At 36.8% G+C, this 25718-nt stretch overlaps 1 protein-coding gene across 5 annotated transcripts in view; it reads left to right on the top strand.

Moving 5' to 3' along the window:
• ZFPM2 (zinc finger protein, FOG family member 2) overlaps positions 1-25718 on the top strand; it is a 449708-nt gene that overhangs the window by 386369 nt on the left and 37621 nt on the right. The gene's annotated exons all lie outside the window — the stretch shown is intronic.

Genomic DNA, 25718 nt, shown 5'->3' with positions numbered 1-25718 from the left:
GCAGATGTATACACGAGAGCTCCTGTAGAGACTTGGCTCCTATCCTGTGATTGCCAATATTTGATACACCAGAGACTCCGAACTTATAAGAAATTGTTGCATAAGGAGTTTCTTTTAGTGACTCTACTCAGCAAGGCAATGCATGTTGACCCTCATCCTCTTTCAGTTTTGGAAGTCACTCTACTTTCCTCACTCTAGGGTTGAGGACTCCAAGGATTCTCTTTTAGAGTTTCTGTGAATCCTTGGTTACTTATTCAATAAACATGACTTAGAATGCCCCTTTAGCATGAGGCATATAAATTTATCTTTAGAAAGATAGCCCTCAAGGATTTGTAATTTGTTGCTGATTAAAAAGAAACGAATAGAGAATTTATGATTTGCTAGCAGTATTTGATGAAAATATGAATCGATACCCTTAAAAAAAATGATACAATTGCTTTTAGACAGCTAATCCACTACAGATGAAAAAAATCTTAGATTCGTTGCATATTGCAATTGATGTTTTAAGTTCTTGTTTTTCTTTTTATTTTTTTAAGAGGTTTCTGAACTTGATTTACTCTATTTACAGGAACAACTCCACTTTTATCATTTTATTTTAATAGCCACTTCCTTCCCAATATAAAACAATTTTTAAGCCTCTCTTTAGGACAGATAATGACACTCCCTGTGTATGGAAAATACTGGTTATTTTTAAAAAGATTTTTAATTAATAGACAATATTATAAAACAGGTTTTAAAAATAGACACGGTCAAGATTTCAGAATAATATGTAAGATGTATACGTATCTCCAAGTTCATCAAGTTGTATACATTAAATATGTAGTTTTTTGTGTATCAATCATACCTAAATAAAATGGATTAATTTTTTTTAAATAGAATCTTAGAAGGCATCACCAAAATATACATGATCACTTATCATAAATACATAATATGGGTAACTTTTAAGTTATCTAAACTTTGTTATGTGTGAAAATATGAATTTTAAGCTGTGTTGGTGGGACAGGAGAGTGTTTTGGCTGTTCTATGTATTGCATGACTCCAAATTGTATCTCTTTGGATAAGTCCATCCAGTAGGTAGACCAGCAACATGCAGCCAGCTGGGTTAAGCCTTCTCATGAGGACCTTCAAGGAAAGCAAGCTCTAATACCTTTCTTATCTCCTTTTCAAAAATTTAACATCTCTGTAAACACCTGGAAAGATGATTGTCCCATGGGAATTTCCCATCTTGTGCACAAAAGTAATGTTGTTCTTGGTAAATGGTTAAAGATGATGTTACTTTTACTGTTTTATCAAGAGGTATTTTAAGTATTGTTTAAAAACATCTAGCTATTTTTAAGCATTAACCTTTTTTCTCTAATCTAGTAAAATTTTAATATGCCATGATGGTTAAAATTTTAGAGCTAACGTAGAAAGCAAGTCACATTGCAGATGCCAATATATCTATGAGCTAAACTGGAATCTCCTAATTCCTTAAGTGTAGAAACTGTCAACAGAACATGAATCTGAATAAAAGCCTCTGTAAACTTCTAGTGTACCTCTGAAGTTTAGACATTTAGAAGAGTTTGCCAAGTTACTATTCATCTCGGTATGAATGGCTTTGACCTTGAGTCTCTGGGCTACTTCAAGATAGTTTCATTTGCTCTATTAACACTAGTCCTAATGCGTATCACATTCATAAGGAGCCAGTTTGGCATCCTTTGAAAAATAAGCAGATAAAAATAAAGATTTTTCAATAGTTAGAACACAGGGCAAACAATGGGCATTTATTTTTGTTCATTTCTTTCCCACTGTGGAATAAAATGCCAAGCATATTGATAATTGTTCAGACAAACCCATGAGTCATATTATCACCACTGCACAGACCCCCAAGAAACACAGTGAGAAATAATAAACACTTGAGGATTTATTGATGCTTGCATTATTTATTGGGTTTGCCAATGATTGGCTACACATGGAAGAATATTCCACAAGAATATTGTAATTTATTAGACAACTTCTTCACTACCTAAACATTTGAATTCTGCTTCTGTACACAAGGACTGGCTCTCCTACTAATACAATGCAAGTCCTTACAGACATTTGTTCTATAAGTAACATCTCTGGTATTTTTAATTAACACCAGATAAAATATCAGTCACTCTTCACACTGAAATATAAACTGATATAACCATTACTAGTTCATCAATTTATTAATAGTCTGCATTAAGTATTTCAAAAAATACTTTAAAAATACAAAAAATAGTCATTAAGTATTTCAAAAATTTCTTCACACAAAATTCTATTTTTTTTTTTTTAAGGAAGGGAGAGATGATTAGGGGAGGGGCAAAGGGAGGGAGAGACTCTTAAGCAAGTTCCACAGCTAGCATGGAGCCCTACTTGGGACTCGATCTCACAACCCTGAGATCATGACCTGAGCTGAAATCAAGAGTCAGACACTTAACTGACTGAGCCACCCAAGTGCCCCCTTCACACAAAATTCTTAATTCATTCAGCTAACATGTGTGCATATGCACATATTATTTTGTATATAATTTTAAGGTGCTCACGGACCTATTGAAGTTCATCTGTGGCCTTCTCTAGATTCACAACTTCATACTTGGTAGACAAGGGGATTTGTATGCATGACCATCTTGACCATAAATCTGAGAAAATTCTCTACCAAATTTTCTTTATATTTCATTAAGAGACGATGTGAACTACATATGACTTTTTGGGGGTGGTTGTCAAATGATCCTTTACCAAGATATTTTCCTTTGTAGTTTTTAAGTAGCTGGGCATTCTACCATACCTCTGTGATGTCATCGCTGATGACATGTTGGTGCCAACCATCAACACTGAAGCCCACAAATTTGGCAATCCCCAGGATCTCTAATGGTTCTAGAGAATTCTCTGGCCAAAGATTGATGTTGCATCTGTCAGGTGATATTGACAATCTCATCAAAAGTGTTATTTCCACTTCCTTCATGTTTTTCTGCTTCTTGCCGTCTCTGAGTAGTTCCTTGAGGGTTTTGATGATCAAGGCGAAGACAGAAGGTACCAGCTCAATCTGGGCTTCTCTGTTCTGAATGGTCAGTTTCACCATAATCTTGACCCTTCCAGGTTCCATTTGCCTGGGCGATGTCATCACAAACCTCTTTTGGAGACAGAACCGGGGGACAAACTTTGGGGGCCAGAGCACATTTGACACTGACTTTCCCACCCGTGCACCTCAGTATAGGACTTTGCTTTTGTTGGGGTCAAACTCGGATGGTGCGGCAGAGGCAGTTGGTGTGGGATAAACCTGGATGTAGGACCATGGAAGAAACTTACACCTTGTTCTCTTCTGATTGGAAAACTTTTAAATGTGAGTCTTTTGAGGTAGCAGGTACTCTCTTATAAGCAAATATGATAGTAATATTTCATGTAGACATATATTTTCTATATAATTTTGCTATGTTCCAGAACACAGCCAAGAAACTAGGATGAGAAAACAAAAAGCACCCAAATTTAAATGTATGCATACGTTTCAATAGATACAAATGGGGATTTTGATTTAAACAGAACCTCAGTTAGATAGAAGAGTCCCTCATATCTTTACCCAGAATTCATATACATACTCTTAATTTAAACACAATCTATAGAAACTGGTTAACTAGTTGGTTTCCCAGCTCACACTGGCTTAGAAAATGAAGTGTTTGTTGGCAGTGGGAACACTAGTAATACTGGGAAGTGAACATCAAAAAAAAAAAAAAAAATCCCACTAAAGAAATAAAAAATAAAAGTGCCAAATCCTTAAGGAGTAGAGTAACTACCTCAATAACCCTTGAGAACACTTCTGTAAAACAATGCATGCTTCAAATGATTCTCTGTTCTCTGACCTCAGTTTAAGAGGAAAAAAACCAAAAGGAAATACTTTAGATTTTAACAAGAGTTCCAGTAAAGAATGGTCAAATAACAACTTTGCCTTTAACATAGTAACTCATACAGATCAAACAACTCAGTCACACATTATGACATGACAGGTAAATGATATGTAGCTGCAATCATTTTTGCCCAATTCTTTGATGCAAATTGTACATGTCCGTGTGAGTACTTGGATTATATTTAAGTTTCCTCTGCTGTTCCTATTGTTCTGTAATTTACTTAGGTTGTTCCCATCTACTGGGATTGTATTAATGAATATTCATGTTTATAATGAGGAATACACAAGCATATGGGGGATGCGTACTTGGCTGCAGAACCAGAATTCCTTCTAACCTGTTTCACAGAAATACTTAGTTTGGATAAATTTTACTTTCTTTTCCTGGGAGAACAGTTTCAGCTGTCTTGCTTGTTGATGCCTTTGATTGCTCTTGTAGAAACAGTAAAGGCACTTTGCAGCTAGAGTTTTTCCAAGGTTTCTGGGCAGATATGCTTTTAACAGCTTCTTTCAAGCCTTCTTAGGAATGTTTCAGAAATGATAGGGTAGAGGTTGGTGCAAAAAAAAAGTCAACAATTGTAAGGAAATCACTGCTAGTACAAATAATGGATGTCATACTTGCAGATCTATTTTTGGGAGGGTTGAATTTTTATGTTTCTCTGTGCAAGTTTGCTTCCTTATAACCTCCTTTTCTTTTCCCTAGATCCTCACCTAACCCCAGAAATTATTGTATTTGGCTTAAAATTACTAAAAATTGCTCCTTAATAACTGGGGCAGTTTGACTAATGGACCTAGGTCAAAATTATTGATCTTGAAGACAAGGAAATCCACCCAAATCCTTTCTTTCTGCTCTTCTTAATTTCATTACATGCTTCACAGACAGCCAAAGCGGGGTTCAGAAATGGCAACTATTACACAGTGTTTAAATCCATTTGCCTCATATAGGTCTGTTCTACCAGAAATAAAATATTTCACAAACACACTTTTATCATCCTCTTCCCTGTCTCCTACAAAGGTTAAAACATAGAAGAAGGGCAAGGAGAAGTACAAAAAGAATTGGTCAATATAAATATGAGAGGTATTGGTTAATGTCAACATAATAGTGTCTATTCTAATGTAATATGAAGAATAAAGCAATAAAAAGATAATGGTAAATAATTTTCATAGCATAGAAGTATGCACTAAAGGCAAATAACATTGTAAAAATAATAAAATTAGCTTTAATTATGGGTGTGCAATTCTATATTATTAAAATACCACAGAAGTCCAGGACACTAATGTATAAATATCATTTTTTAGAGTCATGGAAAATAGACAAGAAAACAATTTTTATATAGAACATAAGAAATACATTAAAAAGTTAAAATATTAGGCAATTTTATTGATTTATCCAGTATAGAGTTACTATATGCCTACTGTGTTGTCCAGGTGTCGTCCTAAGCATCTAATAGAGTAGTGAGCTTCTTCCCTTAGGAGCTTATATTCCATCAGGGGAAACAGAAGGTAAATAAATGCATAACACATATACTTTGTTAAATGCTAAAAAGTGTTATGGAGAAAAATAAGGCAGAGAGAAAAATAAAACACTGAGGAGATGGTGAGGGTGGTGAGGGACTACCTCGCTGAGAAGAGGATATTTGAGAAGGTCTAAAGGAGCTAATCATTCAGCTGACTTGGGCAGGAACGTCCCAGGTAGAGGCAGGAGTACTTTGGCACATTCCATGAACAACAGGGTGGCCCAGAGAGGCTAGACAGAATCAAAGAGGAGGAGAGAGTAGCATATGAAGCCAAAGGACCCAGAAAAGGAAACTGAGAAGGAGCAGCCTGTGAGGTCAGAATACCAGAAGAGTGTGCTGAGTGGAAGCCAAGGGTAGAAAGTGTTTCAAGGAAAAACTATGTTCCATTTTTCTGATATTCAAGTAAGACAGAATCTGGGAAATGACCTTTAGATTGAGCAGTGTCCTCGTGGATATTGACAAGATCAGTTTCCATATAGATGTAGGAGTGAGCACCTAGTGGAGAGTCCGACTGGGAGATAGCAAACAGGCTTATTTCAGGGAGTTTTGCTGTAAATGAGAGCAGATAAATAAGAGCCTGGGGGTTGTATTTTCTTGTTCTTATTGTTTATGATACAGAAATTATGATATGTTTTCATGCTGATGGGAATGATCCAGTTGAGGGTGAAAAAAATGATGTTTGCTGGGAAGAGGGGAGCATCTAGCACCCAAGCTGGGGGTTTGACCTTAAATAAGAGAATGGTTAACATGTTCGTAATTATAGTCATGACAGCGCAGTATATGAACACTGGTGCGCATAGTTGATGTGGAGATGGAAACAAAGTTTTCTCCAGGTTACTACAATTTTCTTAGGGAGGGGGCAGCAAAGTTGAGAGAGAATGGGTGGGGAAGGTGTTAGAGAGCGAATGGACTAGGGAAATGTAGTAGTGTGATTGCCGGCAAACACTACGGACCCACTCAGTGGTGTTGATCATGAATTTAAATTGAGGCAGGATTGTCGTGTGTTTTTCTTCAGTGAGTCTACTGCTAGTTGTAAATGCAGAGTAGGTGAAAAGTTGGATTGAAGATGGTTGGAGTTTTGCCAGACTAATCCAGTAAAGCAAGAGGGAGTGAAAGAATGGAAGATATTTGCAAAGAAGGGCTTAAGATGAAGGGCAGTGTGTAAGCTGGGTAAGCAGGGGAGTAAGGACAGAAGGGGATGCAAGACAATGGGGGAAAGGTAGCAAAATTGAATTTTAGGTCCCAGTGAAGTTAATGGTGAAATGAAATTTCTATAAAGAGTGAATTAGAATGGCAAGAGCTATGGTTTGAGCATGGGATGCTCAGATGTGAAATTATACAGGGGAGGGCCAAAATTATTGGCAATTAAAAAAAAAAAAAGCCTAGAGGATGAATGGTTAGACATAGCAGAGAGAGCAAAGTCATTGGAGGAGAAGAGGTCAGGGAACTGAGAGTCCATGATTGTCCACCTGGATATTGTGGAGTTTGCAATTGCCGAGAAGTAAATCAGGAGCAGTACATGAGAAGTCCCAGGAGCTAAATTTTCAAGAAATGATGACAAATGACATGGAAATCTCTAAATGACTGTGGCAAGCAGTGATCCTTTGATAAGATGATATTCAAAACCTGTTTTTAGAGTAGGGAAGGAGAATAATCTGCAGTGAGGGACAAGGACAACTAGTCCACCTTCAGGTGAAGTGATATGCTGTTCACGGGAGCAAAGTCAGCTACTACTCAAGAGGGGAAGAGCAAAGAGGCAAAGTGAATGGTCATAGAAGATGTTACGGTTGTGGGAGATTTTGCTGGTAATTTCCCTTGAGTATCAGTGGAAAGGTTTGGGGGTTGGTGAAAGGTGAGAGAAGTAATGTCAGTCAGGCTGTATGAGGATTATATTATGGGTTGAGGGTCACAGGAGTCCTGGGCCTTTGGGACTAGCTGATTAAAACAGAGATAAAATTGACAATAAGATTATTTTTTATCTATTTTTTATTGAGATATAATTGACATATAACATTATCTTGGTGTCAGGTGTACAACATAATGACTCGATATCTATATATATTATGAAATGATCACCACGATAAGTCTAGTTAATGTCCATAATCGCACAGGATTAGTTCTGGTTGTATCAGAACTTGGAGATGATGGTGAGTTATGAGTGTCAGGGAGGAATAGTGTGGGGCTGGCCAGGAACATGCAGGGGCCTGGTCTCCTCAGTGTCCTGAAGGGGAGAAGAAAGTGTGTATGTTGGGGGGTTGTCTAATCTGAAACACTCAGATTTCTGGGGTCCTCTTGCCTCCCTTTGCCAAAGAGAAAAGCCCTTCTTAATGAAACAGGCCGTGTGTGACTGTGATTCTTCCATTCCAGTGCTTTATATACCAACTCATTCATTGGAACAGAGGCTCACAACAAATGCTTTTCCTTTTAGTTACTTTTGTGTCTATCATAAACGAAGAATGAACATATTATAGTGCCCTCTTTCCAGCATGTATTTTTAATGCACACAATCCCCAAGAACACATTTTCTTCCATCAGCCCAAGCTTCATGATGTTCATAGATTTCTTTTATCATTCTCTACTTAGTTCAAAGTGCATTTTTTTCCTGAAAGTCAGCTATGAAAAATAACAATAATAAATATTTATATTATTATTGAAAGGGCATGTGGACTTTTTTTTACCCTTCAACATAGGAGATCACTTTTAAATCAAAACAAGTGAACCCCAAACCTTAAAAGCATCATAAATATGCATGTTGTAGACATGCAAATAGACAAACTATGAAAATGATATCCTGGTATCTGACTTGCCTACAGAGCTAGGATGGGGCATGGAGGAATGAACTTCCTCCATCTCCGGGCTCTTTATCATTCTTTTTATAGCTCCTTCTGGAAGTATACATACTCTCAAACAGTTTAACCATGGTGCATAAAATATGCTTGAGCGTTTCCACCAATACCAGACAAGCAGTACTCCTTCCCTCAGTTCATCTTGTTCCCAGCACTGCAAACCATGGTCCCACCCTTGAATGGCCAAAGGTCTCTTACCTAGTCATATATGCATTCAGCACACTGGTGTGGCACTTCAGCTAGATGCTGAGCATGTACTGTAGATCCAAATAGATTAAGTTCATATTTTCATGGAGTTCAGAAAGGCAGATACTAACGAATGTAAAATCACAAACTGAGTCCATCATAGAAAAGAGCACAGTTCAGGGGTACCTGGGTGGCTCAGTTGCTCCCAACTCTTGATTTTGGCTTGGGTCATGATCTCAGGGTCGTGAGATTGAGCACTGCATTGGACTCCAGCAGGGAGTCTGCTTGAGATTCTCTCTCTCCCCCCTCTCCCTCTGCTCCTCCCCACGCAGCTCTCTCTTTCTCATTCTCTCAAATAAATAAATAAATCTTTAAAAAAGAAAAGAAAAGAAAGAACACAGTTCTCTGCTGGCATATAACCAGACAAACATACCCCAGACTGTATGTGAGTGAGTTTCCATGTGTGTGTGTCTGTGTTTATTAGGGAAAGTCAAGGAAAGCTTTCTTGAAGAAATGATAGTTGCATGGGCTGAATTTGAAGGATGAACTTAGTCAAATAGGAATAGAGTGAAGATTTCTATCCAGCGAGAACAGCATGTGAAAATGGCCTGTGGCACTGAGTGAATGCTCAATGTGAAAAATTTAAAGGTGGCCAAATGTGGCTGGAATAAGGACAGAGAAATTACTTTGAGGCAGCCTGGGCCGTATCATTATACACAAACAATTGCTTCCTGGTTATCTTACAACTTCATGCAGGAATTGTTTTCTCCTCTTCTTTGCAATTTTTGACATGGTCAGTCCCAGTTATCTCAATGATTTTAAGGGAACAATAGTGTGGTACATATGTTACATCTTAAGCATCCACAAAACTACCCGCCCAGCAAGTTCTAGCTCTTCTTTTCATGATCAGTTTGAATGTCATATATTCCCCATCTCCACTCCCTTAGTTTTTTTATGTATCCCTATACTATATAACCCTTAACAAACTATATTACAGAATTGACTTTCTACATTATACTCTTTTACAGAGACTGTGGATCATATCATGTCTACCCAGTACCTTACAGAGTGACTGCCTCATAGTAAATTAGGTCAACTTACTATTGCTCAATAAATGTTTATTGAATTGAACTATCCTAAACATTTCAGATTCTTCAGATAAAGGCATCACATAAAACAGCTTGTTAGTGTATGTGCATGGACACCATCTCATGCATGTGTTTACTGAAATAAACAACAAAAATAAAAGCATATATTGTAACTATACTTAATAAGAGAACACATATGAGGGTATTTTTGGAAAACATAATTAACTAAGCCAAAACAAGTTACCAATATTATATTTAACTTATACATATCATATGTTATAGTAAAACATGGTCATCAATCTATAACTTCAGAGAGCTGTGCTTTCAGGATAGGATATATATTATTATCCAAGATTTGTCATCTATTAGGGATATTTTAGCTTGCGTAGTTACTGAGAATTAAGAATGATTTTTGAAAATAAGCTTAATGTTGTAGAATTATCACTAGTTTTTAAATTCATCCCAGTTGTGATTTTGATATCCAATTATGTACAGGAGAATGACAATCCCATCTACTGAATTGAATTAATACCCAACCAAATAAAAATACTTATTTTATTAAGAAACCTTTGAAATGTAAGGGATATATACTGAAAACATCCTTTTTCATCCTTTCTCCTTTGGAGCTATGGGTAAATGAATGGTTAGTAGCTTTTTAGGAGAACTTTGCATCCCATTACATGGCAAAGTTACGGAGTATCTAGTATGTCAGATAAAAACTTCTTGACCCAACTGTTGGGAGTCTTATAGCTCCTTTCCAAACAATGCTGAGTAGTAAAATAATTTCATCCCCAATATACTTATGCTAGAGATATTTGTGGAAAATATGTCATTGGTAACTATATAATTACAAATTTGAGCTTTCAATTGGAATGTTAAGCCTTTCCAGTTAGTATTTCCCATTGGTAAAATATCAAAGTAATAACAAATACTCATTTGAAATGTTCTTGTTTTATTGGTATATGGGTACTAGTCATACATTGTTGATTTTAAGAAAAGCTATGAAAAAATGTGACAGAATAATCTGTATTCTCCCGGTTTACCTGTGAGAATAAGAATATTAAGAGAATACATATACGTGTGTGTATTTATGTATATGTTATAGTACAGTTATATGGTGTAACTACAGAGCTATAGTTCTTTTTATGCAAGTATGGTTGACACACAATGTTACATTAGTTTCAGGTGTATAGCACAGTGATTCAACAACTGTGTACTTTACACTGTGCTCACCAGGAGCGTAGCTACCATCTGTCCCATACAATGCTATTACAATACCATTAACTATATTCCCTCTGCTCTGCCTTTCATCCCCATGACTTACTCATTCCGTAACTGTGGAGCACTTTTTTATTGTTGTTCTTGTTTTTGGTGACTTTTAATCCAGTGGGGATAGCAAATCTGATCTCGAACCTCAGTTCTTCAGCAGTAAACATTCAAACCTAAATCAGAAACAGTTGCCCCTCTTTACCTTTGTTAAGGTTGACACAGTATTTAGGCTGACCCAAGGAAATCATGCTTGTTATTGCAGATACCAAATATTGCCTTAAGGACATTGTCAATCTGCCCTACCATTCCTGGAATAGAACTAAAAATGTTATGAAACTAGCAGGTGTGTAAAATAATGCTATGTTCAAAACATGTTATTATTTTTCTCTGAAATACATGGATGCTTGAATGAACTCAAAGCATCCGTGACACAAGAAAAAAAATTTTAAATAACAATTAAGGCATTTTTTTCTTATTTAAGCATATAAAGACAAGGAAATGTAATGGTTTTAATAATTAAGGATGCAGACTAATGAACACATTTTGCAGTACTAATAAGAACTTCCTGTTATCATCTCTATTTTTAAGAAGGAAGAAGGCATTTCCTTAATGCACTTCACTGCTCCCCTTGCCAGCTCTGTTCAGGCTCAGAATTTGAAAATAACATTCCCAAATTGTAAAAAATTTTAAAAAATAGCATTAAAATTGATTTAAGTCCCACTTTCCAAATCAGTTAACCCAAAGGTTAAGTGCTAGTGCACTTGACCTAAGAGAGAGTTTGGTCCCCTTTTATAAGACCTGAGTGTAAAGAATAAAGACAGCATTTTTCTTCTTCTCTTTTTTAAAGAAGCCACATGTAATGTTCTCTGAGTTAAGTTTTACCATTCATAATGAATGCAGTCTCGCCATTCAAATGCGACCATAAGTACACAGAAGATAAGAATTTAATTAAATGTAGATTAAAACCAAACAGGAAAACACACTAGCTGATAATTTTATCCCATCCTCTGGCCATATTTTTTATACTTCCTTCTTGTTCTTCTTTGGGCTATAGCTTATCAACATGCCGATAGTACCATAACTCATTACATCTGATGGTGCGGTGGAAATGTGCAGGCTCTGTGCTTGTATTTCCAAGGCACTTAAAATGCAAAGCATGTAAATGTCTCTGTTAAATATAGTAGTGTGGTAACACTGGTGAAAAGGAAGTGATTCTGAAGAAATCCTTAAACCTCTTACAAGATGCGTTAGTATTACATAGTAGCAAATGAAATTTTCAAAGTGGAACCAATTCATGTATTCACACAGCTGTGGTACGGCTTAATATTTTGAGGTTGAGCTCCTCCAGCAGTTGGCAAGTTGGAGTGCCAATCAACTGGCTTCGTTTACTTCAGTGTGTGTAGGTTTGGGTCCATACGCATCTGCATCTCTGCAGGAGAATGGTGTTCTTTCCATTGTTGACCATAAAGTAGTAAAAATATCTTTGTGCTTAAATGTTGTTCTCATTAATCTTCTATAAAACACCCCTAAATGATCTCCTATTATTTGGTCTGAATGTTTTGGGACTGTGAAGGTAGAGGCCACAAAACCTCAAAGATAAAAAACAGAATGGATAGAGACATTGGCTATTAAGACAATTTGTGTATATTATGTATGCTTAATCAGTTTATCTATTTTTTTCTAATAATTATTTCTAGTCTATTGTAGAAATAGGCAATGAAGAGTTAGAAAAAATCTTGGTCATTGTAAAGGAAGGCTCTAGAACAAACAATATTTTGAAATCCAAAAGTGAATAATATATATATATATATATGTGTGTGTGTGTGTGTGTGTGTGTGTGTGGCTTGTTAATTAAATATTAAACTAAGGTTTAGAATGGCAATGTGCAGTCTTGATTTATTAAGTACTAGTAAAGGATAATGGAATCACTAATGTATTTGCATCTTCTATATTTAAAGTTAAGAGCCCTAAGAAGTATAACACACTTTTTTTTTTAAAGCGGGCATAAAATGTTGAGGGCATTCTGTCTTTTGAAAGGTAAATAATTTGTTGCCCTTTTTTTTGGCCATGAGTTATTTGGCTCATCCTAATGAATAGAGTTTTTCAATTAAAAATCTATCTGAAAAAATGATTTATGATTTTGCTACTTCAATGTAATTTTGAAATGCTTTTTTTTTTTAAGATTTTATTTATTTATTTGAGAGAGAGAGAGTGAGAGAGAGCATGAGAGGGGAGAGGGTCAGAGGGAGAAGCAGACTCCCCACTGAGCGGGGAGTCCGATGTGGGACTCGATCCTGGGACTCCAGGATCATGACCGGAGCTGAAGGCAGTCGCTTAACCAACTGAGCCACCCAGGTGCCCAGTTTTGAAGTTCTTGATGGTTTGAAGTACTAAACTGATAGCACCACTTTCTCTGCATTAATTGTCACATGATCGCTTTGCACTCAAATTGGTATAACATGATGCATTGACACAGCTGCCAATTTTGCCTTTCAGAATAAATCAAAAGGATTAACTCAATTTTTAAAGATACCATCCAGGGAAACAATGTTTAATGGAGTGAACCTCTATTTTCTTGCCAGTAAATGGCTGAGGAAAGATGAGAGAGTCCCAGTATAGAAAGGAGCTGAGTTGCAAGCACTAGCTGGACATAGTGGCTTTATCTAGACTCCTGGAGACTTTGCTTAAGCATCGGTAATATTGTCTGTCAACTCATCTTCCTTCCATTCCCTTTTTATAAATTTGTTTCAGTGACAATATTAAGGGAGAGCAAAATAAAACTACAAGAAAGTAAAACTGAAGTGCAAAAGGGAGGAACATATTTTGCCATTTTGAAAGACTACCTTAAAAATGCATTTGTCTGCTAAAAAAATTTTAAATGTAAAAATATAAAAAGAAAACCTACCAAGTAGTCTGCATATATCTGTGTAATGTGTAAGAGGTAAAATTACCAGTCTCTTAGGTACCCTAAGAAAATGATAGGAGATTTAAAAAAACAAATAAGCTGGGACACCTGGGTGGCTCAGTCTGTTAAGCGTGTGACTCTTGATTTCAGCTCAGGTCACAGTCTCAGGGTCATGGGATGGAGCCCCAAGTTGGGCTCTGTGCTCAGCACAGAGTCTGCTTGAGATTCTCTGTCTCCCTCTCCCTCTCCCTCTGTCCCCTGCCACCCTCCTGCTCATGTGCATTCTCTCCCTCCCTCTCTCTCTCTCGCTCTTGCTCTCTCCCTCAAATACAAATAAATAAATCTTTTTAAAAATAAAGACAAATGGAGAAAAATATTTCTATGAAACAAGCATTACTTCCTCCATGGGCTCCAGTCTACCTTAGATTCTTTTCCTTTAAGAAGCTCTAAGAAACTTTCAGAATTCCCTGCATACCTTGCAGAACACTACTCTGGTACGTCCTGGTCATGTTTGTGTTTTTCTCCATTTAGGACTGTCAGCTCTGCAAGAGCAGTCCTCTACACCATGCCAAATGACTGTTAGGTCATAAGCAACAAATGCTCTTTTGTAAGATGGAAGAGAATGAAGGGCAGGGAGATAAGGAGAATGGAAGGTTGTAGAGAGTAAGAAAGGTAGGGGGGAAAGAAGGGATAGGCAGAAGGAAAAAGGAGGGAAAGACAGAGGAAAGAAGGGAGGCAGAGGGGAATTTAGCTACCCAGGGAAATGCTATTCTGTTATCTCTGGTACTTTATCAGGCTGGAAAGGATACCAGTTTCATCGTTGAGAATTTGAGCACAATGAATATTTTAGGGAGAAAAACATGGAGGTAAGGGAGTGTAAGATTTCTTCTGGGCCATGGCAGTGAGTGTCAATGACAGAAAACAAAGAACAAGAAATGTACATTTGGTAATGCTTTGTCAAGGGCAAAACACAAAGAACAAAATGGGGCTAATATTTATTGAATACCTACTGTGTGATGAGACTTTATATGCTCTTTCATTGAAATCTTAAAACAAAAAAACAAAAACAAAAACCTGTAGACTGAATTGTCCACATCTCACAGAGGCAGAAACAGTCTCAGGAAGCATGGGTAACTTACCTACAATCAGAGGATGGATAGATTCCAGAACGGTACACAAAGCAGATAGATCTCAGTAATATCTCTCAGTAACTTGTCTCTGCAACCAAATCTGCTGCTTGCAACACTGTGGTTTTAGTTAATTGCATGTATATTTTATCTGAAATGAAATTACCTTATTAAATTAATTCCTTCAAAAATACTTTTTAAGCTGCAATCTTTTAACTTAAAATCTTTTTTAAATTTTATAAATAGTATGTAAAATTGTGATTTTTTAAAATCAGTATTATTCAAGGAAAATTAAATTAGATTGGTATAATAAAATCTTTCCGAAAATTATTAAAATAATGCATATTTCTAAGTTATGTGTTAGAAGTTATTTCTGTCACGATCTTATTGGGGTGCTTGAGAGAGGAGCAGTTTTGCCCCATATACCATATGTGTCCATTTTGATGATGAATCTTTGGTTCCTACACTTTGAGCTGTTTTCTGAAATGAGCAAGAGTAATAATTTGCTTGATTCAGAAGAGCAACATTGGCAGAGCACAACCAATTTTGCCAAGAGGGAAACTGGTGAAATGCAGCTTAGAAACAACTATGACGTTTTAAATGTAAATGTACGAAATCTATTTTGGGGAAAATATACAAAAAGAATTTTCCTAAAAACAGGCTTCTCCTGCAACAAAGCACTGACCACCCAGGATATTTTAACTCTACCCTTTGTCTGAGGGAGACTGTGGTCTCATCAAGCCCTGTAATAACTGAATTTTCAGGTCAGCATGCAGACTTTTATGTGAATACAAGGTAGATTTTTCCAATCAAATTTTTTAAGTTCTTCAAAATATTCTCTATGTTAATGAGGCGCAAATAGTAGGGAAATGTGAAGAGGTAAAATGTTTCCCTACCAATAATCACACCGTGCAGACCTTAAACATTTTTACTAATGCTCAAAAGTACAAGCCTGATTTATTTCCACCTGTCCAAACTGCATTATGGAAAATGTGAAAACAGAGAAAAACAAAATGGATGGCAGGAGCCCGCGTGGCTAGGAAGAAATTATGTGTCTCAAATAATGAAATAAAAATAATTATAACAGAGAGTAGAAATTAAAATAGTATTAAAATATTTCTGTTAATGGGTAGGTGAGTCACCTCCATGGCAATGGCGAAATTGGAAGTCGGGTTGTAACGAATGCAAGTTACAGCATTAAACAATAACACCTTCCTCCCGGGAAAACTAAAATGACAGGTGTAGCCATTGATGCTTCAAGCATATACTCTGACCTCAAGACTCACAATCTGCTACAGTCTGTGGAGCACATACTGTGGAGTCAGAATTATGTTGAGGGAAAGGACTAGAAAATGTCGTATAGGACCTCCGTATTATTTACTGCAAAATATGTATTTCAATGTCTTATGGAGATAACATTTAAAAAATAAAATGGAAATGAACATCTCCCTGACTGCTTACTTCTCCTTCTCATTTTCCTAAGCACAGAAGGAGGTCTGTGAGCGATGGAGGCTATATTTATGTAGCTTTTAAAATGGATGATGCTGTGGTGTTTGACCTTAGGTACATTATTAAAAAAAAGTTCTTCATCCGAGTGTCTCTTAGTTATATTTGAGACTGAATTCTTGCTGCATTTTTTTTATTTAAATAGGTTGCCTTAATGATCTGGGCTCATAGATTTCAGAATTATGCAAAAGATGAAAATAAAACTAGCATTAGTTAAATTCTTATTTCTGAAATACATTCGTTATTACATTTTATAGTTCTCTACAGAGCATTACTTTGTGCTTGGTTTTGCTCATATTTCCAATTCTGTCTAATTCTCAGTCACAATTTTTACATTATAACGCACTGAAGATTTTCTTTTTTTTTTTTTTTTTCATTTCGGTAACCATTATTTGAATCATAAAAAAAAATGCATTACTGTATTCATAATGTACTGCTCATGTGACAGTTTTTGAACTTTAATATTCTTTTCTGTAATGTGCTGGCTTAGCAGCCTATAAAAGAGACATATTGTTTGTAATGTTTCTTACCCACAACAAATGATGTGATTCTGGGTTTTATGAAATGGCAGTGGTTTTCTAAATTTGTGATTCTTCTGTGTTCCGTTGTCAAGAACAGTTGTACATCTGCTCAGCACAGACTTTCCGAGACTATGAACTTTAATTGAGGAAAAATAATGAGGGTTCAGGGACTACTGATACGGAGTAGGTTGCAAAGCAGGTGCCCTCCTGCCAGATCAATGGATTATTTACTCCTTTGTCATAAACAGGAAACAGTTGGTTGTGTGTGGTGACTACACGCATATTTTAAAGGCTGTGTACATATTTTCTCCTTCCTTGTCAATGTAGAACATTTTAAATAGTGCTTAGTTTATGATTTAACATAACTATGTAGAATAAGCAAACAACACTTGTTCTGTTTTAATAAATAACCACCTTGTTTGAAAAAGAACTTTAGGAGTGATTTCGAGAACACACATCATATGTGCTTCCAGCCCTTACCTCTCAACTTGTATGATTGCCATCATAAACCCTGTCTATAATTGTCTAAATATTTTTCTGCCTCTCTTTATAGACATTTGAAAGTAGAAAACCTTTTTTCCCCTCCCTAAATACATAAGGAAATCTAAAATATAAATTGTAGATGGTTTTAGAATTTCATTAGGGGACCCTAAGAGTTTGCACAAGGTTTTCAAAACACTCTAGTAGAATTTTCTCAGGGTATAATTGGGAGGTTGGGGAGGGCGGGGGAGCAAAGATCAGCATCCTTTTCTGAGTTCAAAAAACAAGGGCTTTCAGTGGGCACGTGATTTCTGAGTATGACGGAACTATCTCCGACACACCTGAGCAGAGACCAACCTAAGAGGCTAGGGTCACCCAAAGGGGGCGTGCTCCTCTCTCAAGGCTCCTCATTAGCAAACCAAACAAAGGGCTGTAGGATGCCTGGAATTAGCTGCAATTTCCACCATGACAAGTGACTTTTTGTGTTACATAATGATATGCTGGGAATTTAAATCCTAGGTTCCAGAGATCAGTGGTTTAAATTCTAATGATGGGTTTTGTGGCATGGAAATCTGACTTTTAACACTTGGGGGTTGGAGACCATAGAAACCATACCATAAAGCTTATACACAGAGCCCACCCACGGACAGCTCCTCTGAACCCTCACACAGTTCACACAAACCTCATCTCTCAACCAGAAATGTTTTAATTGAATCTGTTCCTGGGAATAGTCTTCATTTTTTACTATAAATCTCTCTTAATTTCTTCTGGAATTGGGATCACTACTGAAAATGTGAATTTTGTTAGGAAGAACTGCCACCAGAGAAAAACAAATTTATGTCAAAGAAAAAAACTTGAAGTTCTAAAATGCAAATTAAAAAATCAGTAACTTCAAAGTGCATTTAACCAAACTATGATATTTAACAATCTGATTAACCTGCCTGAGAATGTGAAAACATTTTGGTAAAAAAAACAAGTTTGTATTTTTCTTGTTTGTTAACTATATATTCATTGCTACATAATATAATAATGTAACAATGCAGCTTTCCTACCACAGAGTCATGACAAATATATCATCCAATGTGGAAATAAAAATAATACTTTAATTCCTATTAATATGAAATAATCACTATTAGTTAAATGTGTCATTTTTTTTTAAATGCGTCATTCTTTAAGTGAGGATTGGATTGGATGGTTCAGCAAATGTTTATACCCAGTATGGGTCTTATAACCTTGTTAGCATTTCTAGTGTGCTGTTACAGATTTTAAAAATGCTTATGTGTAGATTTTTAACTTATGCTTTCTAAATATTACATGCAAGGAAGTATTCACTGCCTCATATTTTCCCCTGTTACTAATCACAATAGTAAATGTGGTTATCAAGGTAAAGTTGAATTTTCCATCAGTACTGTAAGAATAAGGCAAAAAAGGAAATGCACTTTTTTTCCCCCCAGCGGGGTGGATAGGAGTTGCTAGTTCAGAGCCAACCAAATTTCCTTGAGTCCAAAATCTAGAATGGGAATCAGGGCAAATTACAATTATGAACAATGAAAGATAGTGGTTGCTCGTTTCTAGTGATGAAATTGATGAAGCAACATAGAAATGTTGCTTCATTTCTGTTTAACTTAAAAGATAAGTTGAAGGTATTTAACTTAAAAGCAAATATTCAACTATAAGTCTGTATTCAACTGGCTATATAAAGAATTTCTTAGATCCACTGTCTTGAAAATATGCAGCATCAGAGGTAGAATTATTCATTCATAAATGTATGTTTTATTCGAAACAGCAGGAAGTAGTCGTAAGTACAGGCTTCGAGCTCTGTCATACCATGCAGAGATGAAAAGTTTGAGACGAAGCGACATCAGTGAAAATTCTCTGAATAAAAGAAATTGAGAGCAAAGTCTTTGTCTAGGACCCCTGATCTCCAGGATGAATATTGAACCTGAATTTCTTGTTCTATGACCTGCCGTTCTCATTTGAATCTGATCTCTAAAAGAATATAAGAAATGTGAATTCTTAGAGCAAAGAGGTAGTGACTAATTTTTTTCTATCGATGGAGGTAAAGCATGTGTTTGGTTTTTTTTTGTGCAGGTGTTTTGTTTTTTTTTTTGTTTTTTTTTCCTGTTTAACACAGATGTGTCTGAGGGATAACAAAGAACAAAACTGGGACATGATTTGTAAGCCCAAACATGACTGTTACAAAATTGGTCCTGACTGTGGAAGATTTAAGTAGCTGTTATTAGGAAGATTTTTGTAGTGGGTGAACAAATCTGCCAAGATACAAACCCTCTGTGTGTCTGTTTTCCTGCATTTTGTGATGGTCAGGGGAAATTTATTTATTTTATTTATTTATTTATTTTTTAAAGATTTTATTTATTTATTTGACAGAGAGAGACACAGCGAGAGAGGGAACACAAGCAGGGGGAGCGGGAGAGGGAGAAGCAGGCTTCCTGCTGAGCAGGGAGCCTGATGCAGGGCTCGATCCCAGGACCCTGGGATCACGACCTGAGCCGAAGGCAGACGCTTAACGAATGAGCCACCCAGGCGCCCCTGGTCAGGGGAAATTTAATGTGTGTGTGTGTGTGTGTGTGTGTGTGTATGTGTGTGTGTGTGGTCATAATTGTAGCAGCAGTGTCAGTGGAGACAGGGAAGGCTAACTCTGCTCTCAGAAAAGATGTTTAGCTGAATGAAAATGTGGCAAAATGCTGAAAACTTTATTGTCTTGAAAGTGAAACTTGATTTTCTGGGAAATAAAAATCATATAAGAAAGAGCATGTGAGAGACTTCATAATGATTTTATTGACGTAGTAAAAAATTATTTTCCAACAGAAGTTTTGAGCCTACAATAAAACCTTTATGTCAAAAACTACCCTTATGCAAGGAGATGAAAGCATACTGCAAGCCTTTCAGAAATGCCATTTTCAGAATACCTTCTGATGATTATTGGTCTCTTTTTTCTGTAAAGTTCTATGGAGAATATATTTTAATTAGCTTCCACTTGATACTACTTCATACACACGGCCCAACTCTGACCCAATGTCTGATCATATAGAATACATTACAAAAGAACTGGTCATTTGAGTGCTTTAATATAGCTTTGCATTAATGTCAGGCATCATTTAGACAAGGCATTAAAAGTGTTATTTTAATGACTAAAGTGTGTTGGGTAGAAGAGGCTTAATCTTTATAGGAAGAACAATTTCAATTAGCTCTAAAATATTAATTTGTTGGTACAACTATATACTCTAATGTATTTGGCTACAAAACATCTTATGAATAATACATTGCTAGAATCCACTTGTCTTACGATGTGACTAGTAGTGCCTTCGAAAACAAGGGTTGCTAATTTTCATAAACACCATGAATCAGTTAAAATAAAAAAAATAATTTTTAAAAACTTGACCATTTTTTTATTTTTTTTAAAGATTTTATTTATTTATTTGACAGAGAGAATGACAGCGAGAGAGGGAACACAGCAGGGGGAGTGGGAGAGGGAGAAGCAGGCTCCCCGCGGAGCAGGGAGCCCGATGTGGGGCTCGATCCCAGGACCCTGGGATCATGACCTGAGTTGAAGGCAGACGCTTAACGACTGAGCCACCCAAGCGCCCCAAAACTTGACCATTTTTAATGTTGAAGGCTATTTCTATACCCCCACCCCCCAAAGTAATTTGGAAGGCTGTAAATAAAATATGCAATCTCTGGCTAGTAAGATATTGAATAGGTTTTAAACATGATATGGCTATCTGTCTTAAAATTTTAAGGGCATTTTTATTTATTTGTTTACATGGTGAGCCATAAGATATTCTCCCTGGAAACGGTGCAAAGTGTGAAAATACGAGAACAAAAATAACCGCATACCTTAATCCGACTATTGTGTTTCTGGGAACTAAAAATGCTGCTCCTCTGGCTTTTGCTCTCCTTGAATATCTCCCTGTAGCCTTATCTTTCCATTGTGCTGGCTGTTTATTGCAACATCTTGGCATTGGTTTTCATAGCTGCACATGTGGCCCTGCCTTAAGGTGAGTGAGAATCACATAGGTAAAAACCCTGTAGCCCTTCTGAAAATGGTTTTCTCCCTGCAGCTAACCAAAACTCTGTGATTGCTTCGGAGACTTCTCAGGGGCCGCTTAGACCAGGCGAAACACGGGGGGGCTCTAAGATGCCGGGAGGCTCTATGCCGGTGCGGCACACCGGTCTCCCGGCTTGGATGGCGTCACAGCTCCGGTCGCACCACACACACCCAGGCAGCTGGATACAAAGTGCAAAACTGCTGGGCACTCGGAGGTTTCATGCATCCCCATAGATGCCCCCAGACCCACTAATGAAGTAGGAACAATGGCTTTGGGCCTACAAAGCACGCATCATCGTCTTCCAGAGCATTCCTAGTGACTCCCGCCCTCGTCCCTGGCATCGGTCACTGTTAGCCTGATTCATTCTCAAATAGAGGAAAGCTGGATTTTTTTGGAAAAAATCTAGCTCTTGAACAATGTAAGACTGGAGGGGCGAAAATGCTGAGTTCGTAGCAAAGCAGAGCCGCACACATGCAGTTTTTCAACGAGGTAAAGGAGGCTTTTGTGGTAGATTTCATGCAGCACTTGCATTGGCAGTATTGCAAAAAGAGATGTATTCTGTTGTGCTCTGTTTGATCAAGTGCTAAAGCCGTGTGATCAATAGAGAGACAGATGTCGGGTGCAGATGGCGAAGCCGTGATACCTGGGGCAGTACAGGCCTGCCAGGATGACAGAATGGGAACAAGGAGGAGCAGCAATGCAACAGAATGTGACAAATGAAATTAGGGTTTATACTAGTCGATAATTTACAGCTAATACAAAGTGACAGAATTTTTCAGTACCCAGTATATTTTACTTCCAGTAATGCTATAGCCAATAAAGGCATATTTCATGCAACATAATAAAATGAAAGCTGTGGGGAAATATAGTCCAACCATTTTTTATTATGTTACAACTTTTAAAATTGATCCCTGAGAGAATACTAATAGCATGCAAGTCTTGTTAGAGTGACGTCTAAAGGCATTTTATCTCCGAATTTATAGCAGCCCCGTCACTTACTCTCATTGCATATTAGACTCGTAAGTCGAAGGCAGATAACTCTGTAGCGACCCCAAATGCATCTGCTTTGCTTTAAAGTATAGATTTATTAAAAACTCTTCCAGTCCGTTTATAAAATTGTAAAAAACAATTACCAATTTCAACTTGCTAAGAAAAATTTTAATTTCCTATATTAATGGGAATGTTTAAGCAGTCACCTGTATAATTAAAAATGAAAATCTAAGCACATATTAAAAATTTCCCTCCATAGCCAGGCCAAAAGCCATAGTTCATATATTTGGAATATATTTTATGACTCTGTATTCTAAACTTCAATACCTCGAAGTGACAACTTTGCAGTAATGCTTAGTGAATCAGTTGATGTGCTTTTGTGACTTAGCCAAATTCTCCATATTCTTGAACGCACATGTACATATACTCTGGAGTGACCTACTACCAGTCTGGGAATGGGAGAGGGTGGATGAGCAGAACCATCTCTCAGCAAAACTACGTGGTGGGCTCTTTTCTTTGCTTTCTACTTTTTTTTTTTTTTTTTTTTGCTTTCTACTCTTAACCTCCTTTGTTTTTCCTCCTCCTTTTGGGCTTCTGAAGCCATGCCATGTCTGCAAAAGATAACTTCATAGAACTCATCAATGTGGGCCCTCTCTCCCTACCTACTTCTCCCATTATCCAAATAGTCACCGAGCGGTAGAATTTTAATATCCTTTCTCAAGGCATTTGTAACCATATCCTGATGATCCTCCAAAGTTGGAGGCCCCACAATGATGGGTGGTCTGATAAAGGCATATTGGAGGGCATAGGAATTTCCTAACCCCTACACAGGTATGGTAATGGACAGCAAAACCCATGACTGCCTGTGACATTGATAAATGCATATTAATACAATTAATGGGAGATAATTGTGTTTTTAACCAACTTTCCTAAGTGCCTGCTTTGTGAATACCAAAGAGGACCCAAGACATACCCTTCAGTGGCAGTAATCGCCTACATCTTTCATTGGCTCAGGTGGGAGCATTTACAGTTATGGCATCAGTGAAAGGGGACAAGGTCATTACGTCCACTGCAGTTCTGAAAATTATGGGAGTCTTGCCTATCCAAGGTAATGCTTGACAGCTGAAAATATCACACACACACACACACACACACACACACACACACACAAAATGATCTATTCATTTACTCCACATACAATAGTAGTTAATTTTATATAACAGCTACATTATACTTATTATCCATAGTTGTGTCATAATTCAAACTAAACTTAATGATAGATGGACCTATGACTCTAAAATGAATATTTATAATTACTAAAAGCAATTTATAATTGTTAAAAGTAATATAACAATAATATTCCAGATATTTCAGCAGATACTATGCTTTTGGGTTTGCTATTTCCATTCAGGTTTAACAACAAAAAAACTTCTTGCTCTGTTTTTTAGAAGCCTTATTGTGAAATCTTAAACATATTGATAAAAACCTTAACTAGATCTTTAATAAAGGAGACTAGATCTTAAATAAAGTTTCAGTGTGCATCCCTTAGTTATTCTAATCTACCAAATAGAAGAGCTGTTGGAGAAAGCACTGTTAACTCTGAAGGCTCATACAGAAAGTATCCCTCAGGTATACCAGTTGGCCTATTATAATATGAATGGGTCATTCATTTTAGAAGATATCCACAGCTGGACCCAGAATCATTATATGAAACTCATGCTTGAGCTTACTGGTCTGTGTTATCAGGCATCTTCTTATTTAGGTGACATTCCCTTCCAAAGATATTTTTAATGTGCCATTTGATAGGAGCTGGTTGGAAATTAGCAAGGTTCTAAGGTATTTAACTGGATTCTTACCATTATGTAGCTCCATTTCACACATAACAATGAGTAAGCTTAAGCTGATGGAAAACCATTTTATTTCATTTGCAAGCTCTACAGACTCACCTAGAGTTGTCTCATGATGGCAGTATTTGTTGGCATGACATTGTCACTACCCCATCTGTCAATTTAATCTTTGAATCAGGTGAAAGGAGCCAAAGTATCACTCTTTTAATTTTGAAGGTGAAGAAAGTTAGACTCAGAAAAAATTAGAGGGACTTCCCACATTTATAGTAGCACATGCTATATAAGAATCAGTTCTCCTGACTTTGCCATCATGGCCAAAGGTAAACAGAACATTAGCTAACCTGGGTTTCTTTATTAGGGCAAGACTCCTCTCCACAATATTAGCCTCATACATTCCTCAGGAGTCAACTCAAAACCTATGTCTTTTCCTAAGACTTGCCCAACTACTTAATGTAGGCATAATGACTTTCTGCTCCCATAAACTCCTATAAGTGATGTTTGTATGATTCAGCTTGACACATGAATTGTCTCTTAATGACTACATGCACTTTGTGTGTGTGTGTGTGTGTGTGTGTGTGTGTGTACTACCCAACTAGATAATAATTTCCTAGAGTCAAGGATCCCAGCTCTCTTTAGTTATATCTTGAACTGTAATTGTAGTAGGAATGGTAAAATGATGGTTCCATTTATGCATGAATGAATTCAACCATGAATTCTTTTCATTCATCATGACCTTCTCTACTTTCATACCCTGTGTATTGATCAAAGCAAGGAGAATGCCTCCTTAGTGTTCCTGACCATTTGTAGGGATAATGATATCCCTTCATTTAACACGTTTATTGTTTGCCTACACATGCTGGACATTATGATAGGTTTAAGGATAGGATAGTGAACAAAACAGACAAGACTTGTCTGCAGCTCTAGAAGATGAGGCACTGGATTGGCAGAATTCAAATCAGTCAGTGAGTGAAGAAAAGCTCAGTATATATACCAAGGCAAGGATTTAGAATTTTTATTTCATGATGTGTAGTTTGGCATTTACATTTTTTAAAGCACTGGGACTTCTTTAGGTGTATGATTATAAGAAGATATATTTTAAAAATCAACAAACCCACTTTTGAAAGGTCTTAGCATATTTCCAAATAGGCAATAGACTCCAATTAAAAATAAAAGCAAGTAATGGTGTGTATCATTCATGCCCCAGTCACACAGGCTTGAGCCCCTTCTCTGAGCTAGGCTTTTTATATGTACTATACAATCCTCAGAACAACTCTAGGAAGTAGGAGCTATTATCCCATTTTACAGAAAAATGAACTGAGACTCAGGGAGACTAAACCATTACCCAAGATAACATAGCTAAAACATGAACAAATTATGGTAGAACACACAAGTTTGTCATCTTATGACAGCCTTTTAAATTATACCAAACTGTGTCATATTATCTCTCTTTCACCTGCCTCCATGTCAG

The sequence above is a fragment of the Halichoerus grypus genome, chromosome 5, assembly GCF_964656455.1.
Source record: "Halichoerus grypus chromosome 5, mHalGry1.hap1.1, whole genome shotgun sequence".
NCBI classification, from domain to species: Eukaryota; Metazoa; Chordata; class Mammalia; order Carnivora; family Phocidae; genus Halichoerus; species Halichoerus grypus.
Note: the sequence above shows the minus strand (reverse complement) of the source record. Positions and strands in the feature narration are given on the sequence as shown.